Source organism: Plodia interpunctella, chromosome 15, assembly GCF_027563975.2.
Source record: "Plodia interpunctella isolate USDA-ARS_2022_Savannah chromosome 15, ilPloInte3.2, whole genome shotgun sequence".
In the NCBI taxonomy this organism is placed as follows: Eukaryota; Metazoa; Arthropoda; class Insecta; order Lepidoptera; family Pyralidae; genus Plodia; species Plodia interpunctella.
Window position 1 is genome coordinate 7,579,842 of NC_071308.1, and position 19,790 is coordinate 7,599,631.

General features: G+C 35.0%; 1 protein-coding gene and 2 non-coding genes across 5 annotated transcripts in view; 1 reads left to right on the forward strand and 2 right to left on the reverse strand.

The window, feature by feature from the left end:
- LOC128675990 (furin-like protease 2) overlaps positions 1-19,790 on the forward strand; it is a 242,316-nt gene that overhangs the window by 190,816 nt on the left and 31,710 nt on the right. The window lies entirely within an intron of this gene.
- On the reverse strand, positions 1,379-1,449 carry TRNAG-GCC (transfer RNA glycine (anticodon GCC)). The gene has a single exon. It is a non-coding gene; the product is annotated as a tRNA-Gly (tRNA).
- Positions 3,585-3,655, reverse strand: TRNAG-GCC (transfer RNA glycine (anticodon GCC)). Its single transcript has one exon. It is a non-coding gene; the product is annotated as a tRNA-Gly (tRNA).

Genomic DNA, 19,790 nt, shown 5'->3' on the forward strand with positions numbered 1-19,790 from the left:
TAAATAAATAAATATATACGGACAAATCACACATATTGAGCTAGCCTCAAAGTAAGTCCGAAACTTGTGTTATGGGATACCAACTCAACTATATTCTACAACATATGCATATATAGGTAAACATCCAAAAACCAGGTCAACCTGTAAAAGATCATGTTCCATCTTGACCTGGCGGGGATCGCACTCGGGACCTCCAGCGTGGCCGTCCGGCATGATGATGATGATGTCCAAGGAGGTCGTCAAAATGTTTAAAATTAGATAATGGAGATTGAGTCCGTAAATTATGAAAAGATAAATAACATAATTTAATAAGTAAAGGCTGTTTGAAAAGAATGTTACAAATAAGAGAACATTTTACCATGTACCTACTCTTTGGTAATTTGATAGTTTTGTGGATGTTTAACTACGGGATCTATTTTATTTTCAACCCATCCCAAATAGAGATGGGAAAAGGCCGGTAGAAGAGGAGACGAGTTACATCATAGCAGATGTGTACTGTTCATGATAATTTAGTAATATCGCCATGGTTGAGTTATATTTGTATTCTTATTTAACCTTACCTTGGAAATCTAACCGTTACTATTTTCGACATAAAATCACTGAATTTTCAAACCAAAAAACCAAACAGATATACAGTATCACGTGTTAATCCCAAGATTCGCGAAACCTGAAGATAGCGTAACTTATCCAGTAAGGATAAGTGGTTTTATTGGTGGATGAGATTCTAGAAACATTGTGATTGTTTGCTTGCCCATAGCCTGTGAGAAGAATTAAGTTTGACTAGTAGAAAATTCTTTTAGTATTAAATCCACCCTTGTACCACATTGGTAAATCCAGATTGAATAAATAAAAGTATCTCCAGTTTGTAGCTCTTACCCTTGACCCGACATTTACAATCTGCACGGGAGAAGCAGCTGGCATAGAAAGTTTTTTTATTACTTTAGAACTCTTTAGATACAATGTAGTGAACTGCAATACAGCAATAGCTTGTCCGTTAATGCCCTACGACTAAGCCGGAGATTACCGGGCACCAACTTGGACTTCATGGCTCACCAGGTGGCTTACCGGATTATCGGCTCCGAGGATGTGCTTAAAAACTATGTGCATTTTACATTATATTGGCTGTTGATTAAAATTCTGTTTAAATCATTCCGTATTGGTTGGAACTCGTTGACAATTTTGAAAATTGCGCACAGAATATGATTGTTTTTTGTTTGTAATAACTTTATTGAACGAGAAAATTTTTGTCGTCTTTTACAATAAAGTCACAAGAAACAGAAATAGAAAAGGCACTAGCAACTGCTGACTTTGCTTGATTTTCGTTGAGATATAATGAGATATCAGATAATACAGCATAGAAAGTACGGTAAAAATAAAATGCATCGGCCGGGAATCGAACCCGGGCCGCCCGCGTGGCAGGCGAGCATTCTACCACTGAACCACCGATGCTTACGAGCTATGTGTTGAAATTTACAGTTATTATATGTAAGTACGTGACAAATCGCAATTCGTGACCTCGAAGATAACATGTGGCTAATTAGGCTTGTATTATAATTATTTTATCTGTAAATTATTTTCGTAATTTATATACGAAATATTCACGCATTCTTCGTTGATGTTTTGTATATAAAAAGTCAGCTGCTCTCAAACTGGCGTCAGATTACCTACAGTTTTTCTATACTCTTGTCTTTTCGAATTTCTTCTAGCCGACGCTACGGTTTTAAAATAACCCGAATTTTATCATTGCTTGCACATTTTGTGCGCTGGTGGACTGATTGCAATCGAATCGAAGTATTTTAATTCTAGAAAGGCACTTACCAACGTCTATTTCCCTACGGCATCGTCTGCGTGAAAAATGCTTTCCGGTGGCAATGACGACGATTTTCTAGTAAAAGATATTCCAAAAATCTTATTCCGAAGTATGTATACTGGTCCCCTTTTGTTCAAATCAAATTAAGAAAAACAACATACAAAGAAATATAATTTTTGTTATAAAGAAAAAAAATGTCAGAAATAGAAATTACAGAATACAGCGTTTAAAGTATTAAAATCACCTTAACTGGTACCTTGTTCGAATAAAAAAAAATCTAATGTTTAGGAATTACAACTTCCAGTCAAACGCAAATTTGTGTCTAATCAATTAAAAATTGAATTCCTCAAGTAATTTATTAATATCTTATCGTTCGTAATTAAAAAAAATATGTATCTTTCTTTTCTTTCCCGATACATCTGTATAAAAGAAATACAAAAAAATACTTACATTTTTACCTTTTACTTTCTTGAATCTAACCGATATATGTATGAATCGATAAGGAATCATGCGATAGAATATACATCGGCTCAGCGCTGGGATGAATACATTACGCTGACGTGCGCCACATATTTATTCTAACAACGTTTTTATGTCATAACTTTGAGAACCATTTGGCGAGTGTGTTATTTACGTAAAAGGGTAGACTGAAGGTTTTTTGTGTTAAGACAATGGGACAAATACTTTATTCTACAACACAAGAAAACACAAAAAATATGCGCTTTTTGCATAGTTTTGAAATATTTGATGTAATTTCCCGGCAGTTTCATTATGTTAAATGCACTATGAATCCTAGTTTCTTACAATTGGGTATGAAGTTTTAATGTCTTTATCATGATGTAGTCATACAATACGAATTATTCATGTTATTGAATGATTATTAAAAAATATAACACGATTATATTTATGGTAGTTATTACAAGCAAAATTCAAATTCCGAAGCCGTGTCCCGGTCCCGATATATCCTGTAAACAAATATCGCTAGAGCAAACGATTACACGACTCGAATCCGTCGTTAGAATCGATAAAAATCCATCGTTCGTATAGAGCATCGTTCTCGAATACATTACAGTGTGGTGGACGAATCGGTATTGGAAACGCGTTTTATTTCCGATATCCGATGCACACTTGGATTTGACAGATGTTGCTCAATATGTATGACCGTACTTGAATTTTCATATTTATATTTTATGGAAAACAAATATTTTAAATATATTTTTATTGACTCTTTGGTATTGCAATTACACGACTCCTGTAACATTCAAATTTTGGTTCAGCGTTGGTTTGATAGAAGAATGATTTGATATTGAGAATTTATGATAATGACTTTAGAATTTATATTTTGAATCAAAAAATCCTTGGTTACTTAAATAAAATCGAATGTATATATGTTTATGAAGCATTTGTAGAAATAGATTCTAAACATAATATAGCAGAGTAGTTGAAATCGCCTTTAACATTCAGCGGCAATGGCCACAGTCAAGTTCTATCTAGAATTCTAGAACATTCGCTCCAGTAGGAAGTCATATCAAGTTGAACATACACATCGTAGTCGCAGCGGAGTCGTAACATAAACTCGGCGTCATCAGGTATGCTACGAGCTGCAGTGATGTATCTAAGTTATAATCCGATTGAGACTGAAGCGACTTTGCATGCGAAATACATGAGAGTAATTAATCTTAATAATCTTTAAAAAATGTATTGATATGATAAGGATAATTAAAATACAATCACATACATATAGAATAATCTTGGTCAAGATAAAAAAAAAATTTGCATCGGCCGGGAATCGAACCCGGGCCGCCCGCGTGGCAGGCGAGCATTCTACCACTGAACCACCGATGCTTCTGTTGACAATGTTGAAAATTGTTGTCATATTACATAACTCATTCATTTTCTTAAATACTGTGATTAACGTAACGTTTTATTATCGTCACGTTTTACTAAATGACGACGTCAAAGAAAATAAAATAAATAGCTTATATTCGATGATTTATTTTTAATATTAATTAGTTTTGTAGTATCTATGATGAGGGCCAGTTTATTGAATGGAAACTCTTTAACTGTTTTTTTTGTCACACATTGAATGCAATAAGATCTAATGAAAGCTTGTGTAACAACAATAAAAGCTTGTGTCAAAAATGTCATTTTTGTAAGAAACTCATTCTTTGTGTACTTACATTGTCGAGACATGCTATCTCATCAAATCTTTGCTATGTTTTACATGATTTAAAATCTCCATCTAGAGTTATCGTACCACTAAGTAAGCTGAGATTTATCAACCGTCGGTATTTGTTCGAGACGAGCGCAGTCTGAATATTAAAGCGGCTCCGGCAGAGATTAATATGTCGTCACTCGCACTTTACTGCAAGGCGCTGGGTTGGACCCAAGACATAGTATTTTAGCGAATCTCTGTAGTGTTACAATATTATAAAAACATCTGGCACCAGCGTTGTCTATATCTACACGGTATACATCTCAGAGAGCTCACACTCTTATATAACATAATTATGTAGCCGGTACTCTAAAATTAAAAATGTAATGTTTTATTTCATTCTTTGCATTTTACTCGTCAAGGCTCTCTTTTGGACCAAACCCAAGCTATGACATTCTAACGACTCTGCAGTGTTATATAAAAACTTCTGGAACTTATGTTGTCTATACACACGCATTAAACACCAAAGAAACTGATTAGATACTAATCAAATCCAGTTTCTTTGGTGTTTTAAAGAGACACATTTTAAAGAGGTATTAATATATCATCATAAGCTAATAACTGCGAGACTTTTGGTTGGATCCAAGCTATAATATTCTAGCAGCCGCCATTTTTAGATTTCTTTTCATTGGAATCAATGTTGAACCTGGGTTCTTATAGATTTTGGGATGATGTTACTAACTAGGTACTAGAAACGTGATAGAAAACTGTAATAAAACGTGAAACGTGAAACTGTACTAGAATTATAACAGGATATCGTCACTGACACTATTAGTTAAGTACTGTCATATATCATTATCAAAGCTTCCCGCTGTCTGTCTGTCCCTATATAAGCATACGCTAAAATCTTTAAAATTACGCAATGTATTTTGATGCGGATTTTTTTATGTAACATGCATATGCAACAATTATTGCATCCGTGCGAAAAAATATTATCTTGATTAATAATAATCAAGAACACTTATTTTTATATTGGAGGCTAATAGAATAGAACCACTCGTCAAAATGAAAACGTGCCATCACATCAACTACACCAGCTAATTGCAGTCGAAATAAACAAATACACAAATGGATGCCCAATAATTGACCACTCAAAACGACTACCTAGTAGTTGGGTAATTCGGGTCCAATTGCGAAAGCTATTTGTGGTGCGGTGAACTATGGCGGGTCGACTCCCGAGTGCGTGACGACAATTTCACCGAATTGACAATATTAGGTGTTTGGTGTTTTACATGTTTGTCTTACACTCGCAATTTGATTAGAATTTGCTGCACAGTGCTGGTTGTTGAATAGGTTCCGTATTTAGGTTGTCAGTTCAGTAGACCTTGATATTGACAGGAATGTTTTATGGGCTTTCTGTAATGGCATTAGTTTTGTAGCGTTCGCTAATTCGACGTTAATGACTTTGACTACATTTTTAAGAGATGCTGATGTTGTGTACGAGTACTAAATTTCTAGTTCAAATTTCTACGTATCAACTACTAATACCAAACAATATGAAGTAATTTCTATGTGGAAATAATTTGAAGCTATTATTGTTACATTTCCATCTTCAAATATTTAACAAGATTGCTAACTTTATAATTGTTGCAATAAATTTCTTGTATTGAAAATATTCTTCTAAAACCGTTATTCATAAATCTCGATCAACAGACCTCATTACTTTGGTTTAAGATTCGATTCATTCGTTGGAAACTCACCATAACTTCGGAGATATCGGTGAAATAAAACTTCGCATCTACGTCTCATCGGCATAAATATCCAGGATCTCCAAGTTTTCGCGTTTCGCCGGGCTCTTTTGACTTAGGGCTATCGTCGGAACCCGTTGTTGGCCTCCCGCTGACAAGGGTCCAAATCAGAGATATTAATTTGTAGGGGTGCGCTGTAAATTAACCGTCACGAGTTCCTCTAACCGAGTTACCCAGTCCACATTGGGCCGGATAATTTGTAAGGCAAGCGACTAATAATTTCCGACGTTGTCCCTTCGTGAGACGTGTGTTGGATTACACGTTAAGACAGTAATGAGCCCAAGAGCCGAAGGTACAAGAACCTTGTTAATTTTACCTTGGTCTTCGTATAGATGGAGTTACGGTATTAGGTATATCTTTATTAGTTCGCGCGCTATATCCATGGGTCGGCCTATAAACTTAGTAGTTTGGGAGATTTAATGGTGATGCTGTTTTGATTTTGGTACCCTGATATTACATAAATATGACTTGTTATTTACCTTTCTCGTTAGTTCGCTGTGATTAATGTCTTCTAAGAATAATTCCGAACAATGTTATAAAAGTTTTGTGGAACGAGAAGTCCCAGGTTCGAATCCTACTCTTGCCACATGAGTTTCTACACCAATCTGACTCGTGTATAGTAGTTTTCATAGATCATCACCTGCTTCCGATAATGGAGAACATAGTGAGGAAACCTGCACACTAGTTGATTAATAACTTGTGTGTGAAATGCGAAGGCAATGCCAAACCACTCCATTTATAGTGCCAAAAGAGTTGTTATGTGTGTTTTATTCCACGTAATAACCACGACCCTAAGCCACGAGGAAATATGACTATGAAGATAAAATACATGTAAAATATTTTTTGTTCGTAATGTTATAAGTATTCCTACGAATACCAATACAACAGACAGATTTATTTTAATTCTAATAAAATCATCTGATAATGGGGTTTCAGTAACTACTTGGTAAGTAAAGTTATCAAGCTCTTGAAGTTAGTTTGAGATTAGAATCTCGTTTAATATAAAAGTGGAAAGTTCTCTTTTGTTTTTGTTGTTTGTAAATACCCAACTTGCTTGTTGTTTGTTGTTTCTCTTGTATTAAAGAAAATATTCGATCCCTTTTTATTAACTTTGAAGGCAACTTTGTAGATATTTGAATAAGTATATTTGATTATATCGGCCTGGAATAACTTTGTGTTTTAATTTTTTGTAACTACATATTCTATATTGCAATGTTCCAGGATTTATTTGCTCATTATAGCTCACACCCCTATCGTCTTTATCATTGCAGCAATATAATCCATCAATCCGTCAATATCATCATCCATCAATATAATTTATTGCCAATATTGTCCATGCAATACTTTACAATATAAAATCATTGCACGTAATGCATTGCATGCCATAAATGTATAATACATATAACTTAAAACTTAAATAGTTGATGAGCTCTTTTTCACATAAGAAAACGATCCTTTACCCAAGCGAAGTCTCGTCCCGATCCCGCCTATAAATATATAAATTTATAAATTTATTTATATTTTACTAGACGCCCATCCCGACTTCGCTTGGGTAAAGGAAATGATTCTATTAATTTCGTAAATAGAAACATAAGAAACTTTGCCAGAATTTGTTAGGAACAAAAATACATTTCAAATTTCTTAAAGACGTTATCGATTACTTGTCTTTTCGTATAACAAGAATAAAGTCTCAAATAATAAATTAAGAAGTACACAGAAAAGGAAATCGGGCGGTGATAAGTTTTAATTTTGGTGCCTTCATACAATCCTCCCGATCTCGGTGGCGCAGTGGTATAGTGCTTGCCTCTGAACCGAGAGGTCCCGGGTTCGATCCCGGTCGGGTCATTAAGGAAAATGATCTTTTTCTGTTTGGCCCAGGTCTTGGATGTTTATCTATATATGTATTTGTTATAAAATATAGTATCGTTGAGTTAGTATCCCATAACACAAGTCTCGAATTCACTTTAGGACTAGCTCAATCTGTGTGATTTGTTTGATAGGGACCTCAAGATATTTGAACCAGCTGCCTAAGTATTCTCTAAAAATTAATTGTTCTTTTTTTATCTATCTTATGTATTTGCTTCCTGTTGCTTATAGGTATCCTATCCTATATGTGTTTACTATTTAAATGATGTTGTGATGTGTTCTTTCAAATAATTTGATCGAAATGGCAGTCAAATTATATGGTTTGGCCACCATGGATTTAATAAGTACTTCGTACGGAGTACCTACTAATTCCATGGTGGCCACAGCAACCGTTCTGTAATTAGAGGTTAATTAAAATTAATTGAGATCTTATACTGTTCAAAAGAAAAGCCATATGATCAGTATAAAAACGAGCAATTGTTTGTATGGCATCATAATCGTATAAATTTGTTAACCGAGACTTAATTCGGTTGCTGATTAACTATAATTTTATATTCATTCTGGTTTTGCATTCATAATGAGAATTATTTTTCTCCTTCTAATGAGAAATATCAAAACGTATTTGCCCAAATGTGCGTTTGTTTTATATTTGACAACCTCGGTGGCGCAGTGGTAAGGTTCTTGCCACTGAATCGAGAGGTCCCGGGTTCGATCCCCGGTCGGGTCATGATGGAAAATGATCTTTTTCTGATTGGCCCGGGTCTTGGATGTTTATTTATATATGTATTTATTATAAAATATAGTATCGTTGAGTTAGTATCCCATAACACAAGTCTCGAACTTACTTTGGGACTAGCTCAATCTGTGTGATTTGTCCCAATATATTTATTTATTTATTTATTATTTTGGCAATAAACGATATTCTATTCTAAATGCTCACAGCCACTCACACACACACACAACACTCGGTTATACCGAGATACATTTGGAAATTATGCGAAATGTGTTGTATTACGAAAAACATTCTGGTTATTCATTATTTTGTACTTAAATTGAATGATGGCGTTGCTTATCAAAGTATTATTTCCTCTCTTATCTCTGATCAACGGTGATCTTTTTTCCTTTCTTTTTAGATAAAATATTGTTCAGAGTCTTACATTAAGTTCAGTTCAGATGATTCTTGGGGGAATTTAACTTGAAACTGAAGGAAGCCATAATTTTAATAAACACATACGAATATTAGCTTTAACCCGCAACTTTTTTCGTTTGCCCCTGGTTTCATAAGCGATTACGCCCCTAAACCCTGAGATCGCGTATTTTTTGTAATTTGGCTGTTTTTTTACGACAGGTCGCTAACCTAGCGTAATACCTACCTCTTAAGGAATGCTGTTGTCTCGAACAAAATCTACGGGAGCCCTCAACTCCTTCCCAGCAGTCCTCTCCAGACTTTTGCTCAAAACAATCTATAACATGCCCCACTACTAGGTTAAAGCACTCTCTTTCTATCAATACACGTCCTATCGAATGGCCTTCTTCCCTTATGTCCTTGGCCTACATAATTTTCTACTATCTACACAGGTCTGGAGAACTCCCGGTTTAATAGCAATATGAAAACTATATAGCATCCACTAAGATTTAATAAGTTATCGAAGTATCTACCAGATCAAAGTGTTGCTTGGGAACCGGACCCGACATTGAAGTTGTTTTGTTCAAAAACAATTTGAATTATGTCCAATGACTCGGAAAACACAGGGTCTCCGTCCGGAACTTTGATAATTAATTTAAAGTTTTAAGAAACACCCTTACTAAGAGCTGTGTGGTTACTGGGACTTTAATAGGGTGGATGTGAGTCACGAGGACTCGTTTAAACAATAAACATACCTGCTGTTTTCTTGTTAAACATATCTTACACATGTTATGAAATAAATTTCAAGAAAGAAGAAAAATACCCTGTCACTGAACAGATCTTAACACACTAAACAATTACATGGATTTGACCTAAGTATTTTATAAAAATATCCGCAAATTATATATAAATTCACAGAAATGAAGCTGAAATGTCCGCACCAAACTACGTCAATTAAATCATAGGAAAATATCCGCTACATGCTTCATTCGTTAATATATATGTATGACATCTGAAATAACCGCAAATTGTTAATAAAATAAATAAGCTTCGTCAATAAAATGGTAGGAAAATATTTGATGTAGGTATAATATTGACGTATTTATATTTTTCATATTTTCGGGACCAGTAATTGATTGTAAGCTTTTTGAGAAATTACTATATATAATATAAAATTTGACGTGAATAAGTGCATGTGAAGGTCAAATTTCTGAATAAATGATTTGATTTACAGAAATAGACGTATTGAATAAGTAGAATAAGAAGAATAGTGACATAATTTATATGCTCAGGTTATCTACTTCTACTATAAGCATCATTCAGTAAATGCGGTCCATAAATGGGCCCCAGTTTAAAAATAAATTCATACGCTACTAGAGCACTTTCGCGATTCGCACACCGCCGTAGTCCCTGCAATATTCAACATACATATATCCCTGCCTACAGCTCTGTTTTTCCGTTGTATCCAATAGTTTGTGTCCGTTTTTCAGGTGTGAATGAATGAATTTATTTATTTATCAGACAATGGGCAGTCCATGTAAGTTGTAGTGGTGTTATTTCTCATCTTTCGAATTGTTTGATCGGCCAAATCTTTTTCTAATTCAAAATCGTTTATGTCGATGTCACGTGTGTCTAACACATTATAGATTATTGAATTTTCGAAATTTCTCTCAAATTATAATATAGTAATATTTGAACTCAAATGGTTTGGGCTTGCTAGCGGGATAAGATAGCCTTTTAAAATAAAAACTAGCTTCAAATCCACTATCAATATTTGGAGGCACTAATTGAACAATTCTCCTCAATCGATAATTAATCTCACCTTGGGGTGTAATAAACAGGAACAGTGGGTTTCCACCCGTCGACCGCGTCTATTTTTCACTCTGCCACAATTTATGTACCAGAACTCAGGCCGCTATGACGTCAGATTAAGTTATTATCTGCTTAAAGTGGACGCTTATAGCAAGCACTTTGCCGAGGCTTAGCCGCGCCGCCAGCCGCTTTGTGGCGAAATCCAACGATTACATAATTAAGTGCCGTTGTTTTAATATTTAAGTTTTCACGAATTGTAACTGCGGTTTGAAATTTAAATACATAGGTGTAAGCAAAAAGGACCACTAAATTAAACCTATTAATCACCACTGCGCGTTGCAGCGTTTATACGACTATATACCAATGTCCCTAGCACATCTGTTGTTTATCTACGACCAACTTTGTGACGTTTTTAGGCGTGATGTGCATGAAATGTATTCGTGCATTAAAATATGTCTATGGTGCTAGGGGCACATTTTCGCAAGAACACTCGAAGATGAAAATATAGACGAGCAAATTATGAAAAAGTTGTCAATTACAGCCAAGCTTATCATACAACTACACAAATTGCTGAATCGGTTTCTCACAATATAGCAAATTACTTCTCTAATCTAGGTATTAATAACAATTCGTATTCGTGAAACGTAAACGTGTAATGTCATTTGTGAAACCAATTGTAAATCGAATGGCTCATTAAAGATCACGGAACACAACTGCTCCGGAAGTTTCATTAGGGATTTCATCAAACGTGTCAACACCCCTACGCCAAGAGTTAACTCCAAGTGCCAAATATTCCACTAGACAATGCTTGGACTATACAAACCAGGTGATTTTCTTGTCTCAGCTCTAATTGACACCGTCATTATCATCGAAACAATGTGGATTCCGCGAATTGTTCAAGTTTCAAGTTCTCGCCTAATATCAAACTTGGAAATTAACAGCAGAACAATAAATTGGAGGTATCGAATTCGAGAGGATCTTTGAGATTGAAACTCCTTATTGTGCCTCAGAAGTTTCGTGATATTTAAATCTTGCTTTTTGTTACACGGCCGTGCATTGTTTTGTGATTACAAAAGTGCCACAAGAACAGATAAAAGCAGTCAAATTATGGTCGTATTTAAATTGTTATCCTACAACTTACTAAATAAGATATTTTGAATCAGGCACAGAATTAATATTATATAGTTTTTAGTAAAGGACAATAAGGTTGTCGAAGACCGTGTTAAGCGGGGGAGAAAAGGTAAGAAGATATAAGTGGCAGAAGCAACCGGAAAATACTCAGATGACAGAGAGAGTGAGAGAGAGATAGAGTTTTAAGTACTTAACATGAGGAGGAGGGTTTTTGATATCTTTTCAAGACTGCATCTGTGGGAAAAATACATCGGTTCTGTTATGAAAATATAGATAAAGAAGACATAAATAGGAAGTTAGAATAATAATCTATATTTCCTGGAATCCAAGGCACTGGTCTCGTCTTTTCAGCTACTAAAAAATGGATCACTTCCGTCCAGAAATTGTTATGTAACTCCTTTTTACGGGGAGTCAAAACGCAAATGTTTAGCAGTCGTTTATCGTACAAAATAAATATCTTCACATTTGTGGGGGTGACATGTTACCCTACATATTTAATGGCTCCCCAGATACAAGTTAACTGTAGTGTTATGACTGCCAGAACTGATGCGACGGTAATAAACATGAGATATCGATCATAAAGCGGCTCGATGTTTCATATCGATATGAATACGACTCGAAAACTAAAGCAATCATGGTATTAATAGCTTGAGATAAACGGACTATTTAACTATCCATGAGCTAGGTGCTTTATTAATTGTGATGTGTTTATTTCGTGCGCGGAAAAGTAAATACCGATTTTTGTGATGCTAGTATGAAAACACATCGTCTATAACGTAAACATATTGACCAATATGTTTACGAAAAACTAATTGGGATCAATATTTCAAAAATACATCTTTTAAATAATAGGTATTTTTTACAATTAGCTAGTACTCCGGGAAAATAATACAACATTACATTTTTACGACAACTAGGGATGCCGACAACTACTGTGCTAACTGTTGATGAAAAAGCGGACTCAGGGCTACATAGCTCAACAGACGAAGTAGAAGTCTGAGAGAGAGAAAACACTTTTATTTAAGCAAAAATAAAGTGCTCTTTTATGTTATTAGCAACATATCTAACTGTGGCTACACAACAATATTCCGACCCAGGTGTTATTCCGCGCTCTGCCAATCTTTATTTACTCAATGGCTGTTCGAATATTTATTGTGACATACATTACGTTTGCGAACAGCGAACGGGAATGTGTTATATTCTTACAATATTTTTAGTTGGAATAGCTTTTTTTCGTAATATTCAAATTGAGGTTATCGAATAAGTTCGAACAACCATTGTGTATTGATGAAATGGAGATTATATTTTGGTATACAGTTTGGAGATAGTTTTCACGTTTCTTGTACACCACACACATATTTAATGCGAAGACAGAAATGGGTTTTTAAGTAATGCTGCAGAATATGTGAACATATTTATCCCTTCTGGGGTAGACTAAGCCTAGAAGCTCGAGGTTACATTTAGCTGAAAAGCGAGCTTATTGGCTTATGATTGTGCTCTAAAATTATTTATTCAGAGATTAACACAGCATCATGAATGTATTTATTACGTACTTCAAAATTAGATACTGTTCCTATGTAGGAACGTAACGTTTTCCTATGTAGGAAGATAACGGTGTCTTTATCTTATGTCGGAAATATTTTACACCGGCTATGTATATTGGCAGTAGTGTTGTTTAATCACATGCGTTTTAGAGTTATCGGAAGTATTGACCCAGTGACTATTAACAGAATAGAAAAAAATAATGATGGAGTATCATCACTTGGATGGAGATAATTTTTTTCACTGTCACTAGTATCATATCAAAAGTTCCATGATATATTTGCTAAGCTAACTTGCCACCGATATTATCATCAGTTGCTTGGAATAGTACCTACGTAATTACTGTGTGCTGCTAAATGGCTTAAATTCATCAACATCAAGTAGTGTCCAATCGAATAGAGACTTTTATTTAGAAAGAGTATAACCACAAACAGAACAATTGAAAAAGTTTTAATGAATTCCTATATTTATTTTGTAAAATGCATATGTTCACAATGTACACGGCACAGCAAAACTTGGCAACTCGTAAGCCCCACCGCGTCACTTCAAAAAGTTGCTATCACACAGAAAAGTTGGAAATTAGACAGGTGGTCCTCCCAAGGACTTAGGTGCGTGCCTCCACGTCTCCAAGGTTTTTATCTGCCGGAATATAACTCAAAGTAGATTCATATCTGTCTCTGAAATACTTTCTAAGAGATACTTTTTTTGAGACAATTAACAGCACTAACGTCTAGGAAAATCCTACTGATTTTCCTTGACGTTAGTGCTGTTTCGCAAGGATGAAGGGGATTGGTTACTTGCAGATCTGTTTTTCTGTGCTTCGCATCTTTCTGTCTCAATATGACACTGCTGACCAATAAATTATTTTTATATATTGGGGTATTTTAATGGTATAGGACGGCAAACGAGCATCGAGTCACCTGGTGGTAAGTGTAAGGAATAGTAAGTAAAAGCACTTTATGGCATCAAAAACAACACACAATTTTGAATCAGACAAGTACAAAGATGCACAATAGGAGGCCTTATCGCTAATGCAACCTCTTCCAGGCCACAGGGAGGTCTTAGTGATCTTCGAATACGGAAGAAATTACTTATCTGTAACGTTAGAATTTATTTATGATTTATAAAAATCATTATGATCTGACTTCATTTCGTTTACTGAAACCGCCAATAAGATTATAACTTGCCAGATGGTAATAGCTACCGTAAATATGGGCAGATGTAACAATGAGATTTCCACGCTTTATGAATTTTGAAAGGGGAAAGTGGTAAGAAATTTAATATTAGGGATAAAAGGGTATAGTTTTCTTACCTTGATAAAATTTGGAATAGTCCAGACTATACTGCTAATTCTCTAGAATATTAAAGGCAGGTGGGCCAGCTGTAAATAAATCAAAATCATTGAACCAAACACACCAAGTCGTGAAAACACCATTTAGACTAATATCAACATAAATCACCTACAATCTTGGCGTACTGAGCTAAAAAAAAACCCTATTATTATACTGAGTATGTGCTAACATAGTTCGCACAGACTTGGCTTCATAAATTCAGCAAATGTCAAACGAAACGCGTCGCTTCTACTCCGTTCATGATAAAACTCATTACACATAGCGTGTCTCACAATTTCCAACTTCCATAACAGCCGTTTTGCTCTAACTTCCCCTGAAGAAAGCTAACTTTTCGACAAAAGATTAACAACTTTATTCCCAAAGTGTGTAGTCGAGTTTAGGTTGGGGATTAGCCGCCAAGTTGACATTGAATTTTAATATTCCACGTAAAGGAATATGTTTGCTAGGTGCCTATCACTTTTGTGTCTTCTGTTATTGGTGTTTCATTGAATATGTGTGTGAATGCGATTTCTGAAATGATGGATTATATTTGGAAAGCTAATATTTAATAAATATTATACGTCTTGCCCCATGCCCCATTAATCAGTCGCGCTTCGTTGCGACGGACGATTCATGAAGCCCGTCGTGCTACATTGTTTTCTATAGGTTTTGACATTGACGTGCGTTGACGTATACATCGAAACTTCATACAATTTCTGCGTTGTTCTGCGTTGTCTATCGCCGGATGTCAAAATGGCGAAGCGCGACTAAGCAATGGAGCATGGCTCATAGACATCAAAAGTAACACCTCCCACAGTGTAGGTTATGAACACGATTTCCACCAGTCATCATACCCTTCCAGGATTTACGCCCCATAAGATATCATCAATATCGCTTATACTGTACGCCTCAATCGTCGGGAAAGTCATTGCCACATCTCAGGGTCAGGTCAAGAATGTAGTAACATTGTAGACTTTTTTTTTTGCTTTATTTAACTTTATTGTTCCGAGTAAAAACATACATATTACAAATGGCGAACTTAATGCTAAAAGTATTCTCTAAGCATTAGGTAGAACAGATTTTTTTTTATCCTTTTTCAAATTTCTTTTCAGTGGTTTAATGAGGTAGATTTGACAGATTTTATTTTATGCTAGCTATGTCCACAACTTCGTTTGCGTGCGGATTGGAATAACTAAGTATTTCACTCACGTCATCTGTTAGAGTGCTCAACAAGTTTCATCAGGACGTTTCATCAGGGCAAGAATATAGTAAAATTTTGGTGAATTAATCCTTATGCAAATTTCGTACCTCTTACGTTCCTTTTACAGTCTACACAGACGATAGAATGTTTGAACTGCCTCTAAATCGTTGTATCGGTCATAGTCTGATCTCATGATCTTTATCAGTGATTATGGTATGAATATAGTGTTTAAATGTAAGCAAGAAACTTGGAACTATTAACTAGTTGTTCGCCACGAATTTGACCTCGCGAGCACAATAAATTTTGGTGAGTTTTTACAAAAATGTGAATATTTCAAAAAAAACTACTTAACCGATTTTGATGCCCACGAACTTAAAAACTCTATTTACATACATACCTTTTAAATTTCATCAAAATCGGACCAATGGTTCGAAAGTTATCGCGTTATAAACATACATACATACATTCGTACACACTCGTACAAACATACACACATAACTTCAATTGTATGCAGATTGTAGTGCATCCATACAAACCTTCGTGGTTGAAGGAAATCATTATTATAATGTATTGTAAAAGTTTTGAATGAAATAAATAAATTTAAAAAAAATCATACAAAAATGTATTTTTGCCCCAAGTCGAGTTGTAGACCTGCAATTATACAGGAGCGCTGGATCATAGGATTTTCGATGGCGACGGTGAGAAGATTTTGTCACACACAAGTAAAACGTATAGGATATAACTAATAGTAAGAGCAAGACTAAGAGTAGGTTGCACCAGTCAACTGTAACGTTAACGTCAAAGTTGGCTACGCACCTTTAATAAATAAATAAGGTATATAAGAAAAGGTCTGCTGGTTATAAACTTCTTGGTCGTGCATCTCTTTATTTTGATATATCTCCCACGAAAATAAGTTATCGCGTGGAGCGTACCGTTTCAATATGCGGTATCGGGTAAACGTTTTGGGAAATGTTTTTTCGTACAGTGTTCCCTATTTATTTTTGGAATGAATGCCGCCTTTATTCGCTAGTCTGTGTCATCGCACCGTGTTGTAATGGATATCGAGTGGTGAAGTTTATCTGTGTGTAGGTATTTAGCATTACGTAGACCTTAAGATTACACTTAAGACAATATAAGGGGCAATACTATGAGCAGGGAGTTTTAAAAATGTTCAACAATATTTTAAGTCGGATACTTTTAACACTTAAAATATCTAAATTGAGCACAGTATAATGTTTATTGAAATTTTCATATGAAAACCCCAAGAGATTGGAGTCGGAGATTAACTGAACATTTATTTGCTAGTCTCGCGATGACTGTTATATCAAAAATCACCAAATCGAATGAACCGTTTGTCGAACCGAATTACGGTATAGTGCGTTGAATTGACGCCAAAGCCCTTTGTAAACGAGTAAGCATGAATAAAGCAATACACGTCACATGCAAAATCTCGGAAATGAAATTCAAACGGGCCACTCGTTACGATGTACCCGGGACTCTAGTACTTTGAACATATCCAATATTCATAACCTAATGCTATCTGAGCGGCTATCTGTTCATTCATGCTGCGAAAATCTATGACATAACCCAATGGTTGTTATTCTGACGCGTCAATTTTGAATGTTACGAAATAAGCTATTGTTTATGACGCCATTTTGATCTTAAGTGTACTACAGATTAAGGATATCTGGCTCAATAAGGAAGTCGCTGATATCGATTACATTTGACATTTCGAATTGGCTTCTAAAAGGTTCCAGTTTTTATCAACTTTGATATTCATATAATACATGAATATGAGGCCATCCAAATCAAAAGGGACCTTATGGCGCCAGGCAATTACGCCATTATTGTCTTTGTTTTGTATTCGAACAACGGCCTATAATAAAGACCTAAGTGCCAGCCGCCATAAAGTCCCTTTTGACTTGGACGGCCACATATATCTATATCATGGATTGTTATTGAAGTGCTCTTTTTAACCTGTATTTTTTATACCAACTTAAACTACAAGGAATAGCACCTTTAGTCGCCTAATGTCCACTATAACAAAATGCCTCCTAAGTATATTAAAATTACCACACTATCAGAATGGTCATTTTAAAACGTGCCATTATTAGAATGACCATTGCGTCAAATTGTAAATTTTATCAAAAAGCAAATTATATTAAAATGTCAACTTAATCAATTACTAGCGGCCCGCCCTGGCCCATTTGCTCGGGTAAAACTATTATAGCCTATGTCATTCCTGAAAGTTTCGTCGATATCTGTGGAAAATTTCGTCATAATTGGCCCAATAGTTTTTGAAAGTCAAAAACTATTCACTACAAACAAACAAAAAATAACAAAAATACAAATACAAATCTTTTCTCTTTATAATAAATAATGGTATGGATAGTATGGAAATGGATTAAAGTAAGGGTGAGTGAGCGTGCGTGAGATGTTACTGTGTATAGCATAATAGAATATATATTTGCTTTCAAATTCACCGGCAAAAGCTCGATATTCCAATGTAAAAATTGACTGAAACCCCAATACCAATCATAAAAATCCGACGGCCGGGATAAGCCGGCGGAACGAGATCAAAATATAACGTATATGAAACTACCGTCAGTTGCGGTATACGAGGTTATTACGTTTTACGTCTACCCGCTTATCGTGATCCGTCGTCAATGGCTAGCTTTACCCGCCCAGGCTGTACTTCAATGGTGTTTACTTACAAACTTGCTAAAGGTGTTTGCAAACGTGCCTGTTATATGTCTTACATCTTATACATATTCTTCTTATATAATATACATTTTTTGTACATATCTCGTACAAGGTTGTAGAAGGAAGAGATTGCGCTATCGTTTGGGCCTGTATAAGTTTTTTCGAGCAATTTTAAAAATAATGTTCAAAACTTTCAACAATTTTCAAAATTAAATTTGTCTGAATTGTAATTTTCTATCTTGTTTTTGGTGTTATAAAGTCTTTACTTACGAAATACAGCCGATTGCACGTCCACCTACTTAAATTCGTTCAAATTAATCGCTATCGCCGCCATGATTCCTTGAACTTCACCATGATTGTCCAATATATTCCATTATATACAACTAGCGTGTACATGAATACCGAAATTAATACATAATCTAGATCATTAATCACGCTAACAATATCCTAAAATACCTTCAGTCTTTCTGAATGAGCCATATAAGTTCCAGTATATTAATTTTCGTAAAATCCTGCATGAGTACAAACCAATGTAACTATAGAGATAATACGTGCATAGATATATGTATATGTTACTGTAAAAGCCCGTATATAGGTAAATCTTAGGTTGTTTTAGAAAATCTTAGGATTTACGGCTGATAAATGTTGGTTTTGCGAATAAAACAATGATTAATTCTTTTTAATCATTTATTTTTCAGTCAAAACCTTACATATTTTTACGTAGGTATCTTAATTATGAGAGTAATTAATTACCTAAGTAATTAGTCAAATCCATATCAATTTTAAATTATTTTAATGTGGGAAGTAGTTATTTTTATTTATAAATGTTTTAAATTTTTAAAGGTAATATATTTTGAATAATATATTATATATTATAATATCTTATTCTTCTCTATCTCGATCTTTAACATTTTAGGCGCCAAACAGGAACTCGCTCCGATGAGAACCAGAAAGCTTACCTTTTCTACCCTGGGTGTTCTCTCCGAGGATCGGGTCGGAAGTGGGAGGGCTTAGTTTAGGACGTGTAATGTGTTGCCCCGGGCCCTAGGCGCCCGGAAAACGGCTCATATTTGAAATGCCACAAAGGCCAAGGTTTTATGTAACTATAATGTGTAATAAAAGTAGCCTGTTTGCTCTTTCCTTTTGTTGAATTTGCCTCGGCTAACTTTGCGCGCGGGCTTGTTTGAATATTTTTAATTGTTGGGCGAAAGATTTGCCAATGGAGTTTGCCAAACATTTTCATATAAAGATATTTGCCAAAAGAGGATTGCTATACTTTCTCTTGAATAAAATCTTGGACTGATG